The following is a 23,788-nucleotide window of genomic DNA, read 5'->3' as shown; positions in this document are numbered from 1 at the left end:
TGGGCTCATTTTGAGCCCACAGGTCCCTTAACGCCTGCCCTGACCCAGGCGTTAAAAAGTGGCGCAAATGCGGGGTTTTCTGCCCCGCCAACTCCTGGGCGTGATTTTTGCCCGGGAGTATAAATACGACGCATTTGCGTCGCAGTCATTTTTTGGGACGGGAACGCCTACCTTGCATCTCATTAACGCAAGGAAGGCGTTCACGCTAAAAAATGACGCTCTTTACTCATACTTTGGCGCTAGACGCGTCTAGCGCCAAAGTATAAATATGGCGTTAGTTTTGCGCCGAATTTGCGTCGAAAAAAACGACGCTAATTCGGCGCAAACGGAGTATAAATATGCCCCTGAATGCTTCATTACTCCTCCTCAGACAATGCATAATGACGTATCGAAGGTATGCACTATCACGTGTGTGTAATCTCTGCATTTTTATAAACTGGTTTGTGTCTGTATTTTATTCCTGTATTGGATGGGTTCAGTGGCTGAAGCATGACATAAGTTGGACATGAAAGGAGTGGAGCTGGGCATCTTGCCAGCTTTTGGATTTGGTAAATGTGTGCACTTCAGGACCGCTAACCTAAGGGATTACTGAGTTAAAAGGGCTGGGAGTCCTGAAGACAGCTGGCACTCAGCTGAGACTACTTCTGCCTCAACACTGGCCCAATGATTGCATGCTATAAACTAAAAAGATGCTATTTAAATTTTTTTCAAGTGAACTGTTGAGGATTTTTTTCCTCTCTGCCATTAAACGTTGTTGTATTCCCCGAAGTAAGAGACTTGGCAGGCCTGTTACAAGGAAAGTAAAAGCAGTGAAGCACGTGAACACGTTTTACAACATGCAAGTGTAATTTTTATTGCCAACAGTAGAAAGACATTGGAATTTGAAAAGGAGCATGAGTGCCAAATGCAGTTGTTCTTATCGGGAAAGAACGCTGTGATCTCAGCTGCGGATGAGTCACTGTGTTCTATTCAGTTTATAAACTTATCTGATTTGTTTTTTCTGGGGAGCTCAAAGATGTTTCGTAAGGCGAACTTTTACAGTCTGCCATTAATAAAGGGCTGAAATGTCCTGCAATGTTTTGCTAGATGTCGATGTTAAGGCATCACCACAAATGTACATTTAAGAATGAAAGCACCTTCCTGGTGCACAGTTGAGTGTGTCTTGACCGTGAACATCAAACTTCTTTCTTATTTGCCACTTAATGATAACCTTGCCAAGAATCCTTGGATTCTGCAAAGGATTTCAATGTGTGTGTGTTTGCGCACACAAACACGTGTTTAAGCATTAAAATGGCTCTTCATACCTGCATTGAACCCGTTTGAATAAATGCCCACCATCCTGGAAAATAACAGAAAAAGAGGCACATGGTGATTGAATCATTCGTTCTGGTTCACTCTATGATGTCAATTGCGGAAGCCAGAACTAGAATCCAAGTCAATCATTAAGAGTTATTTGCCATGCTCCTAATTGAATAGTACATTTCCTTTTGTCCCATATTGGCCACATCTTTACCATCACCGTTAAACCCCAATACACTGAAAATGTACGTGTGTGCAAGAGTGATCTGTGCTCCTGGTATAAACTTTCTAAGTCGTCTTCCACACACAGCTGTGACTTTCTCATGAGGTTCCATCCACAATTCATAAAGTATTTTCTATGACTAAATGTATCTCACTGAACACTTAGATGTGATTTATTCATGATATTTCATAATTAAGATTTACTCAAATACAGGGGTAGAACCACAAAAACATTTATGGGGTTAGTAGGTAGTTTTACAGGAGTACCCTTTTAGGTACTCTTCTGTGTCTTTGTGAATCTTCTATTTTTGCAGACTTCATTTTTATTGTCTTTAGGACTGCGAACCAGTGCTAAAGTACTTTTTCCCTCTCCCTTAAACATGGTAAAATTACAACTGACTGGCATATTTAATGTATGCATTAGTCCCTTGTGGAGTGGTATACTGTCAGACCTGGCATTCTTGATGTGGTTTCCTCTGACTTTTTCCCTTTCGATCTTCTGTTTTGTCTGACTTCATTTTTGCTGGCTTTATGATTCTGTGCACTTTATCACTGCTAAAGTGCAGGTGCTGTGTGCTCTAAAACTTGGTGATATTGGTTTATCCACAATTGGCCTGTAGATTAAATGCTACTAGTGAACCTGTAGCACTGATTGTTCAACCCACCACAGTAGCCCTTTAAACATGTCTCAGGCCTGCCACTGCATAGTAGGTGCAGTTTTAAACTGCCATTTCGACTTGGCAAGTGCTCCCACTTGCAGACTCAATCTGTCCTTTTATTACAATAAAACACCCCTAAGGTAGGACCTAGGTAACCCCCAGGGCAGGGTGCAGTGTTTTTAAATAAGTGGACATGTACTTTTAAGTTTAACATGTCCTGATAGTGAAAAACTCTTAAATTCATTTTTCACTGCTGCAAGGCCTTTCTCTCCCATAGGTTAACATTGGGGTTACCTTGAAGGAGCCTTTATGTGTAACTTCCACTAGGGAAACAATAGAAATTTGGAGTTTGCTGGCTCTGGACTCACAATTTAAAATCACAACTTATGGTGAAGCCGCATTTTAAATTGTAAGTCTGAAAATGCCCCTTTTAGAAAGTTGGAACTTTCCTACTTTTACCATTCTGTGCCTCTGAATAAACGTCTAGGGTGGGTGACAGCTGGACATGTGCCTCAAGAAAGACACACACAAAGAGAGCTGGTGTGTGACATTTACATCCTGATCGCCCATCACCAGGCTGATAGGTCTTCTTGGGCTAGATGGGAGGGGGAAGCTGACGTACCTGATTAGGGCTGTGCCTGTCCCCAGACAAAAAGCTGCATAACCCCCTGTCGAGTGTTTGGAGCCAGGTAAGAAAGGACAAGGACCTTGTGCACTTCAAAGCCCTTTCTTTAAAGTCTCTTCCACTTCACAGGTTCAACTGGGTAGAAGCATTGGACCCCAAACCCCACCAAATCAGTACACATCTGGGTCTGAGGAAATTCTGTCATGAAGAAGGACTGCCGCGCTGCCAGGAGGGACTGCCACTCTGCTGAACTGCTTTGCTGTGTTGGTCTGCTGCCTCTGAACTGGGAGTGAGAGGACTGGATTTATCTCTCTATATCCTCTACAGAATCAAGTGACTCTAAGGGCTTGCTGGCTTGCCTCCTGTTCTGAAGTCTCAGGACCATCAAAGACTTCCACCAACCCCGCTTCTGGACTCTGCCAACTGTGAGTCCTGTCCTGTCAAGAGGTGCCAAACCAGCCTGGACCTTAAAAGAGGACTCTGCAGTTGTTGCTGATCGTAACCAATGCAATGCCCTTCGACTCCAATGCAGTGCCAATTCGACCACTATGCAAATTCTTTCTCTGAGGCTTGATGATGATGCAGCACCTACATCAAAAAGAGCTCAGCGACGATGCAGTACCTGACTGTGAGGCTCGATGACCAAGCATCTACCCAATGTTACGTCGATGTTATGATGTAATCCACCCTCGGGGTCCCATTCTTGCCCCATGGTCCGTGTTTTGGTGCATTGGACCTGCTGCAGGATGTTTGTTCGCCCGCAGTGTCCAACTCTTGCTCCGAGGTGGGGACGGACAGCCTGGGGTAGGTCGCAGATCTTGCTGTGGTCACAGTGTGCTCTGCCTTTGCATTGAAGGTAGCCCTCACGATGCCTACATAATACTTATCTGTTTTCTTGGCTTTTGTCTGTGCGCCCTTCTAGTCATGGGGGCCATGCTTTCTTGGTCCCAGAATGTTTGTCTATCGTAGCATTCACTGCTATTTCCTTTTACTAGTACCTTTCCAAGATGGTTTTTCTCCTGTTTTGTCCTATGATACTTTCCCAACTTAATATGGCGTTTTTTTTCCTTTCCTTTTCCTGTTTGTTCACTTCCTGTTTTATTGGTATTATAAGGGGCTTGAGTTTCTTTCTTCTTTGCATTGCAGCACTCTGGTTTGGTGATCCTCACTCCTGTTTGTTCCTGCTGTGGACTGCTTTCTGCTTGGTTTTCCCTGCAGCTTCCTGATGTTCCAGTTCTTGGAGTCCTAGGTTCTACTGTGCCTTTTCTGATTCTCTGTAGCTCCTTTCAGGAGCTTTTCTCCCTGGTGGTTTTTCCTCTGGAGCTCCATCCAAGGTACTTTTTCATCAAGGCCTGCATGGGTCCTGTTGCCGGCCTGCACTCTATCACTATTGGCCAGAACTTTGGATTTTGCCCAGTCTAGAGCGACCTCATGTAACTAGTGAAGTTTATTCTTTAAAAAATCATATTTTGACTTCTACTTATTGGATTTTTGTCATTTTGGTCTTGATTTACATAAATAAATATTTTCTAATTTTCTAAACTGCCATTTTTTTGTGGTGTTTCTTACTGTGTTGCTGTAATTTAAACATTGAGCAAATACTTTACACATTGCCTTGCTATAAAAGTTCAGATGCGGTCTCCTGATAGGAATGGTTTGCAGGGATCCCGGTTCCCCCGGCACATCGAGATTGGAAGTCAATACGGGGCAGAAACACAAATAGGCAGTGTAGAGCTGTGGCACAGGGTCGCTCTGGTAATACAAGTCCGGAGGCTGGGCAGTTGGCCAACTTCCTTACAGTAACTTATTGGCATCTGAATGGCTGTGTGAAGATGTTGTCAGTCATAGCAGCTGGGCTATGCCACTTGCCGAATCTTCACAAAATGTTAAAACTTTTATTTTGGTCAGTTCAGCTGCTGTCTTAAAAGTTTCATCGAGATCTGTCAAGTACGGGCCTAGAAAAAGTGGGGGTCTCCAAACACGTTTTCCCCATTCATTTTTCCATAGAGTCTTTAGACGCGCTTACAGCCCAAACCGCTAAACAGAATTACACCAAATTTGGCAGGAAGTTAGATGGTGTTCCACAGGTTGTGTTTTTATAGTGTGGTGTAAATATGTTCAGTAGCTTTTGAGTAATTTAAATCCAAATAAACAGATATGTAGGGATGCGTAGATCGATCCGCAGATCCACGTGCCACAGGAAAAATCTGATTGACTTGCCGCAGCCTGACAGGAATGTTGCAGCCGCCATTTTATTTTCTTGGGAAACGGTCCCGGGGCTGAAATCTGGGGGACAATGGAGATGACAGGGTCAAGATAGAGTTTCCCTGACCCCATGGGGTGATATAGTTGTGTTGAAGCACTAAATAATGGGCTTAAAGTGCTTATGCAAAACGTAAAAACATAAATACATATTCATACAGCCACTCAAGCACCCAGACAAACACCCTCACACCCACTCTCATACCTAGAAAGACACTGTCACATCGACCCTCACACCCACACACTCTGATGCTCACTCTCACACTCAGAGACACTCTCACATCCAGACAGACACTGTTACACTAACTCTGACACCCAGACTCTTTCACACCCCTCTGAAACCCATAGAGAAACTCCCATCGAATTTCACACCCAGAGAGATACTCTCACAGCCACTCTCACTCCCGGTGAGACACTCTAACATCCACTCTCACACCAAAGGAGACTCTCATAGCCATTCTGACACTCAGAGATGCTCTCTCATACCCACTCTCACACCCAGATACACTCTTACACCCACTCTGACATTCAGAGAGACACTCTCACACCCAGAGAGACACTCTCATACTCATTCTGACACTCAGAGAGACATTCACACACCCACTCTCACACTCAGAGTCTCACACCCACTGACACAGCCAGAGAGGCACTGACACTCTCACACATATAGAAAATCTTACACTCACTTTCACACCCAGAAAGACAGTCTGACACTCAGGCCCTCATTATGAGTTGGGCGGTCATGAGACTGCCAAACTGACGACAGAGGTCCAACCGCTGCAGACCCGGCAGTACAGACCGCTGCATTGCAAGTGGTGGGGTTTGGCCAAAGCCAAACTGCCACAATGCTGCCTGTCCCACCAGTCCAGTCAGACCACCGCAGCCAGGCCGGCGGCAGGCCTAAGGCAGCCAGCAGCTTTAGGAGGTAGCAAACTGCCACGCTTTTCGTGGCTGTCCTCCCGGCTAGAAAACCCTGGCTGTAATGCACCTGGCAACAGGAATCCCCATTCCTGATGCTGGCACACCCCGCCCCACATGTCCACACAGATGCAGACACCCCCCCACCCATCTATACACTTCCAAACACCCCCTCAACAGCACACATCCATACTAACACCCCAGACCCACTCTCACACTCACATACACGTACCCCCAGTCATGCATACGCACCCCCTCTGCAATCGTTCACTCCCCAGCCCCTCCACAATCATCAACACCCCCACCCCCTCCACCTACATGCACACTCCTACCCCTTCCATGCACACATACTTTCACACACACCTCCCATCTGTACACTTGCCCACACACACCCTCATCCGTACACTTCCATACGAACACCCCCACCCAACCGCACACATCCACCCAGACACACCCACTCTCTCGCAGACTTGCACACATGCACCCCCACTGGCATGCATCACAATAGACACACTTACTCACTCGCACCCCAACACAACCCCCTCCCCTCCGCATACATACAGACACACACACCCTCCACGCGCACATACATACACACACACACACACACACCCATACCGCTACACATACACATACACACACACACCACACACATGCACACAACACCTCCACTCCCATCCACACACTTGCATAACCCCCCACCTGACCGAACACTTGCAGACACCACCCCCACCAGACTGCACGCATATATCCAAACACCCCGACTAGCTCTCACACTGACATTCACGCATCCCCCTACACAATCATACACACACTCCATATTCCACATTCAAACACACTCCCTGCCCTGCATTCATACACGCCCCCACCTCTCCACGCATCCACACACGCGCACACCCCTTTTGTTCGGTTCATCTACCTGTCTGGGTGAGGTGGTCGTCCGGGAGGGGATGAGTATCGGCTGTTCCACCACCAGCCCTGCACTCCTGTACAGGGTCCATTGTGCCGCATTATGTATCGTAATACGATTGGCAGAGTTCCTGTGGTGTGGTGGTACTGGTGGTGGAACAGCCTTTCACCTGCCGTCGGTCAGGCCTTCCTCCTGTGAATGAGCAGAAATCCGTGGCTGACACAAAATACGGCAGTCATTATACCGCCAGCACTGCCGGCATTATGCATGCTGGTCTTGGTAAAAGACTGCTGTTGTCATCATGAGGTCCTCAGTCTCACACCCAGACACTCTCACTCTCACTCTCACTCTCAGACACAGAGATACACTCTCACACACACTCTTACACTCAGAAAGACACTCTCACACCTACTCTCACATCCAGGCAGACCCTCACACACTCACTCTGACAACAAGACACACTCTCACACACACTCTCATACCCAGACATACACTATCACAAAAAATAAAGGTTACAGGGACGTTATAGTTAGGAAATAGAATTAAAAAAATGCATAGAAATTCACTTAAAAAACCAAAGGTTACTGGGATATTATAGTTAGGTTCTGAATTTACTCATATAAAACCTTAGAAATTCACCAGTTATAGTTATAGTAATTTCAAGTAACTATACCTTGTGCCAAAAAGTAACTATTACTCGTGCCCTCACCATGCACCATTTGTTATCCCAGTTATTAGATCATGACATCTTTTATAACACCATTGATAATATTATGGTAACATTTGTTGTAAATATTTTCATTAAAAAACTGTGCATGGCGGGGGCGCAAGTTATAGTTACCTTAGGGTACAATTATTCATAGCCTCGATATTCAATAATACAACAATCTTGATGGAAAACTATTGTGCTACAAAAATATGATAGCCAAGATATAGACTATTACAATTTCATAAAGATAAGTATATAGAGGTAAGTATAGATTTACATCCCTGGCCTTAATAATGTATATGTAAACATTGTCAAGGTAGATATGTGGAGGTAGTAAATCGATCTTAATTGTTGTAGCTAATCTTTTGTCTCTGATATGTTTGAGGCACATTATTTAGAATATGATATGATATTATACTATAGTAGTCTGAAAAACTACTGTCAGAAACACATGCTCATTGAGTGTTATATTATGTTAGATTCCCATGATACTACCTAAAACTGTACTCTCTCTGGAATGACATCAACATTTATTGTCACTAATGGGAAAAATGACACTATGCTACAATGTTTCTCTTGCAAAACACTGACCAGGTTTGGAGAACTCATTTAATTCAGGTATTCATATGGTAAAAACCTAGATCTTGTGTTTTTTCCATGATTGAGCACCTTACGGTTCCATGTCTAATGACCGACGACATTCTGCTCACAACATTTAAAGCAAATGAACTTTAAAGTTATAAACTTTATTGCATGCATTTTTCTGATATTAGTATTTCTGCAATATGTGCTTTTTAATGATAATGTTATTCTATTGGAGGGTGAAATCCAGGATCTAGTAGGTTTCTCCAGCTTGTCCTCTCTACTGGTCTATGCTTTCTGACCTATACTTCCTCACTCATGACAACTTTGAGAATGCACTTTAGAGTTCTGCACATAATTATGCTCCTTATTTAACACTTCCATTTAATCAAAAAGGTATTTTATAGTGATAGTTTTATGCATTTGCTAATCTCTAACAATAGACCTTTTGATCAAAAGAACAACAATGTCTTTCATTTTCAAGAGTGTGCTAATCCATTAACAATCTAGTGGAAGGAACCTGTTGCTATTCATTTGTCATTGATGTTATTAAATGAACATTTAATGGGCTTTTAATGCCAATGTTTGTTTGTTACTCTGAGGCAATAAAAAATGCATTGATTTGAAGCAAGCCTTTATGAGCAAAGACCTCGGAACCAAAGAACGTGCTCTACGGTGTCCCTCAAGGCTCATCTCTCAGCCCCACCTTGTTCAACACCTTCATGACCCCACTGGCCAACATCATAAGATCTCATGGACTGAACACCATTTGCTGTGCTGACAACTCCCAAATCATCCTCTCACTATCCAAAGACTCTGACACCGTGCTAACAAACTTCCACAAGTGCAGGACAAACATCACTGCTCAGATGAGAATGAATTGCCTCCAACTCAATGCTGACAAGATGGAGCGACTAATCTTTGGAAACACCTCCCCATGGAACGATGCATGGGGATACCAAGAACTAGTAACTCCACCAACACCAATCGGCCATGCCCTCAACCTTGGCATCATCCTGGACGACAGGCTCACCATGAGGAAACAGATCAACAAGGTCTCCTCCTCCTGCTGCTTTCTAATGCTCTGCATGAGCTGCAAGATTTTTAAGTGGCTCCCTGTTGACTCCAGATGCACCATCATGCAAGCCCTGGTGACCAGCTGACTAGACACACTGTATGGAGGGATCACCGCGCAACTCCTCAATAGACTACAGGCTGCACAGAACTCAGCAGCCAGACCCATCCTCAACCTCCCCAAGTGGACCCACATTACTCCTCACCTCAGAAAGCTCCACTGGCTCCCGGTGTAGAAAAGATGCCAGTTCAAGACACCTGCACCTTGCCTCCATCTTCCTCACCCACACCCCCTTCATATGTTGCAGCAACAGTAGAGGATGTTCTTTCACCTGCCCTGCAGTAAAATCTTGGAACAGTCTCCAACTTCACCTAGGGAACTCACCCTCCCTGCTGGAATTCAGAATACAGTTCAAAACTTGGCTGAGTCCAGGCAGCAACAGATATTAGCACCTATGTACCCTCACAGGTGATTAGCCACACTTTACAAAAACCTACTGGAATAGAATGGAAAGAAAACAAATCAGTGGTCTTCCAGAGATGCTTGTTTGCCTGGGCTATATTCAGAATGTTAGAGAATTATTTGATACCCTGAAACCGGTCCAGGATACTTCTTTCTGGTCCAAGGAAGACCTGGCCCGGCAGTTCAGGCTGGATTGTTCCCCTGGGGTACAGGGTCAAGACTGATTTGCATATGGCTGGGTCCAAATTTGGGTGGTGTGGTGAGCAAAAGAATTGATGGATTAAACCCTGATCTGTGACTGGGGGTAAATGTTTGGTTTGTTCTGCATTACATCCATCATTTGTGTTTGTTTGCTTTGGTCGCCCTACATGCGCCGGGTATGCCCAGAAGTGGGCCCCGTGGTGATACTCTAAAGCCAGTCCCAGGATGCTTGTCCCTGGTCCAGGGAGGACCTGGCCTTGCAGTTTGGCCTGGACTTTTCCCATGGGGAACATAGCCAAGACTGATTTGCATATGGCTGGGTCCAAACTGGGGTGGAGTGGTGAGCAAAAGAATTGATGGATTAAACACAGATTTGTGACTGGGAGTGAATTTTTGATTTGTTCTGCATTCGGTCCATCATTTGTGTTTGTTCCCTTTCCAAAAGTGGCACTTGTAAACTTACAATTCAAAAACCAAGTTCACAAAAGGTGTATTTTTAAATTGTGAGTTCAGAGGCCCCCAAACTCAACATCTCTATCTGCTTCTAATGAGAAATTACATGTAAAAGATGTTTCAAGGCAATCCCCATGTTACCCTATGGAAGAGATAGGCCTTGCAGTTGTGAAAAATGAATTTAGCAGTATTTCACTATCAGGAAATGTAAAACACATCAGTACATATCCTACCTTTTAAATGCACTGCACCCCGCACATGTGGCTGCCTTGGGTCTACTTTAGGGGTGAGTTACATGTAGTAAAAGGGAAGGCACATGGGTGTACTTGCTAGGTCGACATGGCAATGTACAACTGCACATACAGCCACTACATGGCAGGCCCGTGACATGTTTACAGGGCTACTCATGTGGGTGGCACAATCAGTCCTGCAGGCCCACTAGTAGCATTTGATTTACAGGTCCTGGGCAAACCTGGTGTACTATACCAGGGACTTACTAGTAAATCAAATATGCCAATCAAGGATAAACTAACTACCTATACATTTTAGATAGAGAGCATGTGCACTTTAGCACCAGTTAGCAGTGGTTAAGTGCCCAGGGTCCTACAGCCAACCAATACAAGTCACAAAAAATAGAAGAAAGAAGGCGAAACGTTTGGGGATAGCCCTGCAAAAAGGGACAGGTCCAACACATATGAGCCTCAATCTGTACTGATGTACACTCTTTGACTCATCATGCAAAGGTTCCACATTTCACCTTCATCAGAAGAGAATCCTGCTTGCTGTAGTACTTTAAAAAAGTCAATCCTGTGAAACAATAAACTAGTGATGTGCAGTTCACACAAAGGCAGCTTTATGCAGAATACTGGCTACTAACCTGGTGGCCATCAGAGTATGTTATTCAGTTGAATTCTGGAATAACACTACCTGTGATATTGAACAAGCTTTAATGTATTTGTTCTTGGATGAATCAGACTGAGATTTGTGAAGCTGATAGAGATATAAGTATTATTGAGATGTTTCTTTAAAACTGAGTCCTCCAGAGGCCTTCTAGATCGTGGATGATCTTTATCCAATACATATCATGATTTACGTTTTTTGTAACGGTCCATCTAGTGAATGATGTAACAGTAAAACCTAACCTAGCATAACCAAACAATTGGAAATAGAGGAACCCTTACTACCGGTGATGGTACTGGTGTAAAATTGGATAACAGTGAACTATTTTCTTTTCACATGATTACCTTTTTTACACTGTTTTAAGAATTACATTTCTTAACAGTGGTACTTTGATACCATCATTGTTTTTAGTCCCAGAATCCTGAATGAAGTTAGTAAAGTATTAAAAACTGGAACTGTTGTTTATTACAAAGGAAGAAATCAAAACTTATCAGGGACACCTAGGCAAATTTTAGAAACCCAAGCTACAAAACATAGGGGCATATTTACATGACCCTAGAGCCACGGGAGCGTCACTTTTTTGGGATGCTCAGGTGGCAGTGCTAAGCCACTTGTCACATGGGCAAGCAAATGACTACGTAGATGCATAAATTAAGTACTCTATGGCTTGTTTGGTTACTTATGGGTATCTTTATTTTTTCTATGCAATTCTCATGCTTTTCTCCTCTGTGGTTTGTTTCAGAATGGTTGTCTTCGTTCTTCCTCTCAGATCTAGTCTCAACTGGACTGGTTGTCGCACCCCTCGGACAGAAGAGGAAAGAACCACAGGTAAGTGTATACTCTTTAACTTTGTCTTGTTTTTATGGGGGTGGGTGTGACAGAGATAATCACAATTTTTCCCTATCCCATACCATGTTGTCATGCTTGTTTCTTTCACTTGGAAAAGTACTATGCAAGGCTCGTTCCTGTCTTCTAAATAAAAAGAGGAGCCTGTCTCTCAGAACTACCCATTTCCCACCCTCCTCCTCATCCTGGCAGACGCCCATGTACCTGGGTTAGCCACGCTCCTCTGGGAGCGGCGTGGTGACACAAGGGGATGGTGGCCTCCTGGCTTACTCCACCAACTCTCATCCGATTCCCTGGAAAGCTCCAACAGGGTGCTGGAGCTTCCTGAATCATCCTGTTTCGGTCAGTCTGGTCCTTTATCTGTCTCCCACGGTGCCTCAGTTTGGTTCTCCTCTCTCCTGCTCTCGTCGACAGTCTTTCCTTCCAGGTTTGTCCTCCTTCTGATTTCTGGTCACCAATCATCAGGGGGCTGAGCAGCATCACATTCAAGGCCACGCCCCTCCCACGTCCCTCTGTAGATGTCTTAAGAAAAAGACGGGTGCATCTGGTGTTGCGGAAGGAGAAGGGAAGGGCCAAGGCAAAATCTCATCTAAGCTGACATTGTTCCCATCACATACCCCTACCCCATGATTTTCCCACTCAGGGAAAAGGAGAAAACAGGAGATAGTCAGCGTTTCCATGTTCCCTTCCCTTCCTATGGCAGATCCTCAAACCTGAAGGGTTGCAAACACAAAAACTACCTGAGGACTCGGTCATTGTTCCCTTTGTTACACTGAAGCCAAGTGAGGGGAGCATGATTGGTGTACAGTACAAAAGACCTGCCCTCTAGATAGTAGCGCAGCTTCTCAATACTCCATTTTAGGGCCAAACACTCTTTTCAGGAGGGAACAGTTTCCTACTCATATAGTGAAGAGGTTTCTCTTGCCCCTCAGCATCCAATTGTGACAAAACAGCACCAATGCCCACACCTGAACTGTCTGTTTGTAGAATAAAGGGTTTACTAAAGTCAGGAGACAATAGCACAAGAGCAGTAGTAAGGGCATTGTTCAAATCTTGGAAGGTTTCAAATGTGGTAGCTGGAGGGTTTTTAAAGATAGACAAAGATACCAATTTCTTCAATAACTCCGTAAGGAAAGCTGATCAATCAGAGAAGAAAGGAATAAGTCTCCTGTAATATCCTAGGAGAGCGAGAAATGCTTGCATCTCCCTTTTTGTTTTGGCAAGAGGAGTTTCAGTTATGGCTTTTATCTTCTTTTTCTGGGGTTCGAGCACACCATCTCCAAGGCTATAACCCAGATATTGTACTATATGGTGTGCAAATCTGGGCTTTTTCACATTGATATGGAGGTGGGCCTGTTGTAGTTCCAATGGAACTGATCTAAAGTGGTCAAGGTGTTTTTGCCATGTCTTGCTGTATAATACTATATCATCCAGGTAAGCGGCTGAATATCCCTGGTGTTTTGTTAATAGGCTGTTTATGAGTACCTGGAAAGTGGAAGGGCTCCATGTAACCCAGAGGGGAGGACAGTAAAGTGGTACAACCCGTTAGGCATAGCAAAGGCGGTTTTGTCTTGATCAGCTGGATTTAACGGGATCTGGCAATAGTCTTTAGTCAAGTCACTAGTGCTTATGTAGTGTGCTTCCCCAAACCCCTCAGTCATCTCACCTACTCTTGGTAAGGGGTATCCATCCAGTTTGAAGACTCTGTTCACAGCCCGGAAGTAAATACAGAAGTGTAGACTGCTGTCCAGTTTTGGGACGAGTACTGTAGGCGAACACCATTCACTTTTGGATGGGACAATAACCACTGCCTGGAGGTCAATACGCCTTCAGGAATACAATATGGTCATTGCTTGATCACAACCCCCTCCTAGGTCGTATGGAATGCACATAGTGAGGTTAGTTCTACCAGGTAGAACTGAAAAAATGTCTGCATAATCTGATAGTACAGTCAGAATGTCATCTTTTTTTCTTCGGATAGGGAATTATTGTGTCTGTGCCACTTATAGTGGATTTTATCTCCTCAATGGAGTTCACCATTTGTACAGTCTTGGGAGGTGGTCCTAACTATTTTTTTAGGATGTTAATTTGATATAACTGTTTTTGGTTTTGGGGGAGGCATAGCTGATAGGTAGCTCTTCCTACTTTCTTAACTATCTCATAGGGTCCTTGCCATTCTTTCTTCATTTTGGCAGCGGGATGGGGTAGAAAGACCAGAGCTGAATCGCCTACAGTGAGTTCCCTCCAATGTTTACCCTTGTCATAGACATATTTCTGTCTTTGTTGGAATTTCTCTATGCTTTTGTGGGCTAGTGCTCTTAGTTTCCCTAACTGGGATTTGAGCTGTGTAGTATACTCCAAAAGAGAACCAGCCTCATCTTCTGAGGTTTTTTCTCATGCTTCGTTTGTTATTTCCAGTAAAGTATGCGGTCGTCACCCATAGAGCAACTCAAAAGAAGAGACCCCCCAAACTGCTTTGGATTTGGCTTCTTAAGGCAAACAACACAAGTGGGAGTAACTGGTCCCAAGTTCTCCCATCACTAGCCTGTATCTTTTTAGAGTTCATTTAAGACTCCCATTATACCTCTAAACAAGGCCATCTGTATGGGGATGGTAAACAGAAGTGGTCAGATGTTTTGTGTTTAACTGTTTGCAAACTTGTTTCATTATTTTAGAAACAAAGGGTCTCACTAGGAAACCCCATCCGGGAAAACACTTCTAGGAGAGGTTGAGCGATAACCTTTGACATGGTCACTTGTAAGGGAATAGCCTCAGTATATCTTGTAGAATAATCAACCATTACCAGCACAGATTGGAAACCTTTTGTGGACCTGGGCAGGGGTCCTATTAAATCCATACTGATATGTTCAAACAGCTCTCCAATTATCGGTAATAGATGTAGGGGTACCTGGGGTGTTTGATAGGGGTTCTTTTTCTGGCATGTTGCACCCTCCTGTCCATATATCCCAGGCCAATAAAAATTCTGCAGATTGGACCAACTGGTCTTTTCTATTCCAGAGTGACCGGCTAGTAGGTGAGAATGTGCAAAAAACAAAACTTGGTCACAATATCCTAATGGAATCAACAACTGATGGGTATCATTGGCCTTACCTAATCAGCAAAGGAGGTTATTTTGCATGATTAAACATGGATATGTAGGAGTGGCGGAGTCTAGGTTACTCTTGGCACTGTGTCAAGAATTCGGAAGGATGCTATCATTAAGTTGTGCCAGCACAAAACTTTTGTCCACTACCCACAGTTCTGGAGTAAGAAGAGAATCTTGGACAAAAGTCTCTTTTGGGATTTGTTGGGTCTGGGTCATCTTTTTCTGTAAAAGACTTCCTAACAACAGCTCAAGAAGGTACGGATTATCTGTACCCAAAATTAGATGTTCAGGGAGGCAAAGTAGAACTCATACTTTGACTGTGCTACTTATCCTTAGGGGCTGGAGAGATTAAGCCTTGCGACTGGATATACCTTGCTGTCAACATGTACACAATGTATCCCCACCTTTTTGTTTGGAATTATTTGGGAAGGATGTACCCACTCTCTCCTGACTACCGATAGCCTACTGCCAGAATCTAACAAAGTGGTCATGGTTGCCCCATTGAACAATAAACTCAAATAATAAACGGGGCCCATTTCCTGGCATAGAGAACAGTCCGGAGAATATACCTGATTTCCTTGGGTTCTTCATCCCCTCTCTTTTTGTCTTCTGCAGAATCAGGCGATGTGGCCCCACTCTCCACATTCATAGCATTGAGGATCAGGATTTACCACAGGCTCTGGTTTCCCTAGCCTAATCTTAAAAGTAGTTTTATTTAGCTTTTTCTCATACTTGTGGCTGGACAGGGGGAAAGGCCTGGAAATCTTTTAAGGGTCGGTCGAATACCCTCAAGACTGGGCGCGTGCAAAGGAAGTGGCCATTTCTACTGCATGTTTGAGAGTCAACCCAGCATGTTGTCATAACCATTTCTGCATTTGAAATGGTAATGCTTCCAAGTATTGTTCAAGGTAGATTTTTCTTAGATTTCTACTTTGCCCCCGTCACAGTACTTTTTGCGGCTTAGCGCCGCCTTTTGAATATGGGCCCCTCAGATGCAGTTTTCTGTGGCAAATGGGCATGCAATGGAAGAATGTAGGAAGCTGGCTCTTTATATGATATATCAAAATGAGATATATCATGCAAAGATTCCAGGGGCTCCCTTATTAGTGGATAGGGACTTGCTCTAGCAACTCCAAGGTGCTCTTTTTAGGGGGTAGTGTGGTCAAACAGCCTTAGGTGTATCAGAGAGGAGTGTGAGACATCTGCAAATACACACACAGTCAATAAATGAGACACATGACTCAAGAACGAGATCCACACCAATTATAAAAAAAAGAACAAGTATCTTTATATATATTTTTTGGCACCAGAAGCACTTCAATCAGGTAAGTACATTTTTCAAGAAACATCTTCACAGTTTTGAAAAGACAATACTTTTTGGAAGCTGCAATGTTATCCTATGGAGGAAAAACAAAGACGGCAAACAGGTACAGTACAGGGACTTATGGGACCAAACACCTGAACTTAAGGTGAGTATTGGGCAAGGGTCAGAACCACACCAACAGGTCACACCAGATGGCACTGGGGCGGCTGGGAGCAGAGGTTGAGTATGGCGCTGGATGCCCAATGTCAGTCAATTGGGATTTTTCCAGTTGCAAAGAGGCTGCAGGTTTGGACACGGAGTCCAGTCGAGGGGAGCCACAGGTGGTTTCAAGTCTTGAGATGTGGGGACACTTTGGGTCCTCCTCTTCACAGGCTATGGGTGACAGGTGCAGAGGTACTTTACAGCATTAGGTTTTCTCCACCAAAGCACTCACAGTTGAGGGGACCTGTGTGCAGAGGCTGAATGCAGTGTCAGTGAGTCCACAGCTGGGAAGTCCAAGGTGGGCTTTATCTCTGGAGGGCAGGGGAACCATGCTAGCACTGTTGGTTCACTTCAATCTGGTCTGTGCGGCAAAGGTGCAGTGGTGCTTTCAGGTGTCAGGTTGTAGCAGTCCGGAGCCCTGTCAGTTTGTATTGGGGTGCCTGCAAGATGCAGAGAAGCAGCTCTGCTGCTCCACAGGAGTTCCTGGGTCTTTGTTGAAGGTGGCAGTCATCCCAGGCTTTGGAGGCACAACAGCTGTAGGACGAGATGACTTGGGTGCAATTCGGCAGGAGCAGCAGACAGGCTGGCAGGGCTGGGTCCAGGTCAGGTGCTTCCTCCTTTGCTGTTGCGGCTCTTCAGTGTCTTTCTTCTTAGGTCAGCAGTAATCTGCTTTCCTGGTGCCAGGGGCTTCCCTAAATACTGCATTTAGGGGCATTTTGGAGAGTGTAGGATAGTGACCAATGGGCTACTTTCCCTTGGGGTCACTACATCCCCTATATGACTAATTCCTGTGGGAAATGGGCATAACCCTGTCCCAGAGTTCCTAAATCTGCCAACTCCAAGTTGGAAGGTTTCTAAAAGTGGTGTTCACATCCGAAAGCGCACCTTAGGGGTGGGTCTGACCTGACGGGTGGAAACAACCTCCCTGAATACTAAATTTCCTGCCTATCCAGGTGCCAAAAGGGTCCTGGGGTGGTGGGTCAGCACCTCTCCTGTGAGTGAAGCCAGATCTGCACACCAAGGGTGGCGGACTTCTTTGAAGGCCTCAGTTTTACAATACGGATTCACAGGTCATCCTGTTGGGTGAGGTGTGCAAGCACCTCTCCCAGAGCAGGTTTTGTCTCTGACCACCTGAGAGCAAAGCCTCTCACCCTAGGGGGCCAAACTCTTGTCTGGTGGTGGCAGGCTGGCTGGTTCAAACTAGTCAGTCCCCAGATCGTAGGTGGTAGGTTTTTAGGGGCCACCTCTAATGTGCCCTCTGGTTACAAGTATTAATAAAGCCATCACTGAGGGTTTATTAATACAACATGTTTCATAAAAAAAATCCCTGTTTTCAGAGAAACCATCATATAGCTGGTGAGCTCATAGTGACCAGTATCCAGGATATGCACTTAAAAATGGATTTCCAGTTTAGTCACTGTGTCTAAGAATCAACAAAGAGAGAACAGGGGCATATCTGATCCTGCATATATGTCCTCACATGTAAGATACTGCACTCTGCCTTAGGGCTCTAAGTCCTACTGTAGGGGTGACTTACATATATTTTGTGCAATGTTAGGGCATATGGCACACAGGCTGTGTGCCATGTTGTGTTTTCACTTTGAATAGCACCATAACACTCAGCCTGCAATGGCATTCTGCAAATGCTAGATGAGGTGTCCCTGAGGGTGGCACAAAACATGCTGCAGCCCTTGGGGGCCCCCTTTGGTACCCATGCCCTAGATACCAGGAGTACCATTTACTAGCGACTTACAAGGGGACCAAAGGTATTGCCAATTGGGGGACAATTGCACCATTTTAGAGAAAAAGATCTGGCACTGGGGACCTGATTCAGAGGAACCCAGTGCACTGTCAGTCAAAATTACATTGGATACCATGCAAAAAGTGGGGGTGACCATTTCATAAGGGGCACTTTCCTATGAAGAAATTCCAAAATTGTTTGCAAGATTGCATCCTAGAATTGTTCAATAAATGTATTTTTAAATATCATGCATAGGAAATCACCACATGATCTTGCAGTGCCATCACTTTCCTATGAAGAAATTCTAAAATTGTTTGCAAGATTTCATCCTAGAATTGTTCAATAAATGTATTTTTAAATATCATGCATAGGAAATCACCCACATGATCTTGGCAGTGCCAGCATGATAAGATTGAGAGAAGTCCCACTTTGTTCCTTTTTTTGTTCATTTTTAGGGAGCCAAAACAAATCTTATCAATGACCATAAATTGTGATTTGGTAATAAAGGATGTTATTTTCACTTTGCAGACAATCTCCATAAGTGTACCTCTTATTGCTAATTTGAGGGACAGTGTTTAGAGTTTTAACATTTTTGTTCTATTTATTCACATTTATCTTCACTGTATTTGTTTGTTGTTTAGTTAATAGTTGCTAAATGTTTCAGGCCATGGTATCAAGCTTAATACATTTCAGTAACAATATGACTTTTGCCTTTCCTGGTGACAGCCGCTTTGAGTTTTAGAAAATTACAGAAGTTGAAAGAAAGGAGATTAAATACCTTTCGAAATTTTGAAAAGTAGTCCCGGGTTGAACCCTCAGAGAGCTACCTTACTAGACAGAGACATGAGCTCATCCATACATCCCTTAAAAACGTCAATGCATATATTTTAAGTTAATCTTTCTTGAAGATACACCTATACTTTGAGTTTGATAATTTGAATTTTTACTGTGATTCTTTTAGTCATTATGACATTACGGAATGGTTACAAGTGTTGTGAGAGAGACAAAAATACACATATCTTTTTTCTGTTTCCACCCATTACGGGATTCTGGAACTTGTGTGATTATGTTCAATGCAAATGTGTTGCTTGCTAGCACGTTTAGCTCAACAGATATTTGTACATTTGTCTTTTTTCTGTTTGAATACGTTTCTTAGAGAGTCTGAGCAGTTTCTTATCACTCCAGAGAAACGTTGAGTTTGTCGGTTTGATGTTCCTTTTTAAGAATAGCTTGGATGGTTGAAATGTAATCATTTGTAATGGATAATGTATTATTGGACTGATGGCCACTAGTTTAGTCTCTAAATTCACCAAGCATTTTAAAAATGTAAAGAACAAGCTATTAAGTAATAGTTAGGGTGTTATTCAGAGTTTTGGGAGATGAGATTCTCCATCACAAATGTGGTCAATGCCCCATAATCTGCATTAAAGGTGCCAAAGGCTATAAAACATTTCCTATACCACAGATTGGACATCCACAAAGTTTGTGATGGCATATCCTATCCACCAAGCTCTCAATAAGGTGCTTAGGGCCGAATTTAAGAAAAGTGGTGCTGAATCCAATGCAGTGCCACTTTTCTTGTGCCCATGTGTGTGCCGTATTTTATATATGGCACACTATTTCGCAGGGTAGGGACAATAGCGTCAACATTTTTGATTCTATTGATGTATTGTGCAGGATTAGCTCCAAAAGTTTGGCGCCAATCCTGTAAGGCACTTAGGGGCCCATTATATAAAATGTTGTGTCCCCTTTTAATGCCTGGTCTGTGCAGGCATTAAAAATAGCCGCTAAAAATGGTGCAGTAAAATTTCATAGATTCTATGCGCCGTTTTTACAGTCCCATTAACAGGGGAATGCCCTCCTTGCATACATTATGCGTGGCACAGACATAATGTGGCACAAGGGGTTACAAAGTGATGCAAATGCAGGCATTGCACCACTTTGTAAATATGGCCAGCGAATATGGCTTCGATGAGCCACATTAGAGTCATAAAAAATACCGCTAATGTGGCTCAAGGAGGCGCTAGGGCCTATTAAATCTAGGCCTTTATCTTTTGAGGTGTGTAGTTATTGTTCTACCTTTCACTTCCGTCCAGGTCAGAAGCAAAGAGGGTAGCTCTGTACTGTCTGCATGCCGTTTGCCATGATATACAAAAATCTTTGATCATTTCTCTTGTGCAGTGTAAAATATGAAGGTGTGATGTAGTTGCAGACTGGGAGGAGGAGCACACTTTATCTGCATGGCTGTTCCAAGCCATACTTTCACACATCAAGATACTGGCTGTACTCTATAGGAAGATACTCAAAAATCCTATTACTAGTTGGAGATTTCTGCTAAGAATTAGTAAACACTCTGCCTAGGAGTAGGGGAAAGCTGCATGTGTGGAGACCTCCACATTTAGGTTTCTCTTTTGAATTAGGTCTTACATTTGGAATACTTCACTAGCAGTACATTTGAGTTCAAATTCAAAAGAAAATACCTCTAGCTTTTGTCCCTTCCACTGAAGTTGTTGAACATTTTGGTCTACTAATAGACTCACCACACTACAAAGCAAATCGAAAAAATGCCCTATTCCTGGACTATTTTGAAGACTCCTGAATGGGACACAGTCATGAGCTAGCGTTGAGGCCAACTTAGGTTCCACATCCCTTGATGGAACTTTATGAAAGTGTGCATTAAATAAAAACACAAAAACAAACAATGTAATTGAAGTGTGGCACAACTGCTTCCAGGTAATGCTAGGAAGACGCCACATCACCTAGCACCAATTATATTTTTTTAAAATAATGTAGCCACCAAGAGCTTAGGTAAAACAAATCCCCAGTCTAAACTCTCTGCCCTAAGGTATACAGGCAAACTAAACACATTCACAAGATGCTAGCCAAAAACGTACATCTTTATGAAATTATACAACACCTAAATCAGAGTTTTCCAAACTTTGGTTCACGACCCACTGGTGAGTCATAAGCTAATTTTCCAGGGTCGTGAAAGTCCAAGCAATAAATAAAGATGTGTTTAAATTCTGTATTCATTTTGTCAGATGTGCTGCACTTCAAAGACAGAGATCAAAAGTCAGGCCGTGCCTTCTGACAAATTGCTGCTTATTTTAATTGTTTTTGTGTGACGAAGGTGATACATTAAAAATTAAGTTTAAAAAAAACAATTAAGGCATACATGTTTAATAATTTAGAAAAAAAACACTCCCTACCTTAATACGTAACTCACAAGCAGGAGTAATTTTATTTAAAAAATAAGAACAACAAACATGATAATCACAGTTAAATGCCATTCAGAAAATGTTAAAACTACTCTGACATTAAAACACTCCCCATCCATTCTCCCAATAAATCCTCTAGACCAGTATATTACCAGTAATTTTGAATTATACACCCCAAAATACACGAATACGAACACCAACATTTTAAAAAAACATATTAATATTGATATTTAAAAACTATCTCTTGAAACAATAAAATGTGTCATAAATTACTTTTTAAGGATTTTTAATGAAACACTACCTACCCAGAACCCCAGAAACCATAACTTGTATGAAAAAAGCATTAAAAGGTGACAACAAAAAGTTACATAACAAAAAATAGCACCTAAGAAAACAAACACAATTCTTTTAATAAAAAATAGTATTATAGATTCACAGTATAACATTAGTGTTAACGATGTTTAACACCACAATATTTTGATGCAGTATTGATAATATTATTAACAAACACTACATATAATATACTTATGATCAATAATATGTGCCATGATATATTTTTATCAACATATTGTGGCTCAACAAAATTTAATATTCGAGATTCACGTACCATACCATTCATATGGGTGCTCCAATCCACCAGCTCTCTTCTTCTTTGACCATCCTTCTGTGTCGAGCTCCTGCTATGTTGATTATTATTACTTCCTGCAACTTTTATTTCATGGCCATTTAACTCCCTTTGCGTCACTAGTTTTCATACTCTTTCTCATTGCACCCTATCATGGACTCCTTCACCTTCCCAACTACTCCACCTAGTTGGTCCTTATCCCCCAGTCATACCACTTCCTTTTACATAGGCTGGCTGCTCTCTGACATCCGCTCAGAGTTTGCTTACTCATTAATTATGGCCTAAAAGCAAAAGGCTTTAAAGTAAGTGGGGCCCCATTATCTCGTTTTAATATAGGGCCCTCTTGGGAACCAAAATATTCAGCCCTTTCAGAACACAGAAGCCTGTCTGTATGAAATAGGTTCTAGAAGATCAGCAAGGTCTTCTTCTTTGCTGAATCTTTGCGTATGGCCTCTGATTATTCATGCCATTCTGTACCAAGCTATTATGTTTTAAATTACATGTTTCAACTATGTGCAGCATTTCACTGGATTACACCAAGTTCCTAAGCACTTGTTCTACAGGTTTACCACTGGATTACAGTTGTTCTTTCATAGAGCAGTTATGGCGATATCATTGTTCCTTGTGTACTTTACTAGCTTCCTGGTAAAACCGTAGCATATCATCAACAAATCCAAAATCATAATCACTGTACTGTAACAATGTTTTTCTTATTATTTTTCTTATTAGTTGGCATACTATTTGTAACACTGTGTCTCAAAGTAACATTGCATGGTGACATTTTCTGATACGAATTTCTCCATAACCAAGGCCACTAAACTTATTTAGCAATGGAGGACCAATTATGCAACAGGTTTGACTATTGAAAAGAAATACCGAATTTGGGGGTTTAATGAAACTCCAGCCAACTCTTGTACGTATTATTTACCATAACCTTAGGCATAACTGTGGTAACATTATTCTCCATAATGTTAGGAGCTTTCTGGTTAACTCAGCAAAGTTTTGGCACACTATCCCCAAAATTTCTAAACAATTCCTTACAAAATCATGTCTCAGTTCATCAGCAACCTTCTGGTAACACCATATATTCAGTAAAATCAGGACACATATTTGGCCTTGACTATCTTTCTTTCATCACTATGACAAAAAATGTATCTTGCTGCAAAGCTGCATATGCTTGCTTGTAACTCAGTGGGGTGGAATAACCATAGAAACAAAGTAGTACTTTCTCAAAAATTGGCTGGCTTTGTTCAAATATATTGATTAATCTTTCTTCTTGGCTGGGAACTTATGAACCTCTAGTTGGCATGGATAGTGTCACAATGCAATTGACAGCCACTTTCATTGATTGGAAAATGGATTCTATTAAGAGTTGAAATGTTTTGGAAATGAATTTATTGACATAATAATGTCTGTTGTATTTTTTAATCTAAATTAACAGATAACTGAT

The sequence above is a fragment of the Pleurodeles waltl genome, chromosome 5, assembly GCF_031143425.1.
Source record: "Pleurodeles waltl isolate 20211129_DDA chromosome 5, aPleWal1.hap1.20221129, whole genome shotgun sequence".
NCBI lineage: Eukaryota > Metazoa > Chordata > Amphibia > Caudata > Salamandridae > Pleurodeles > Pleurodeles waltl.
This window is presented reverse-complemented; position numbering follows the sequence as displayed.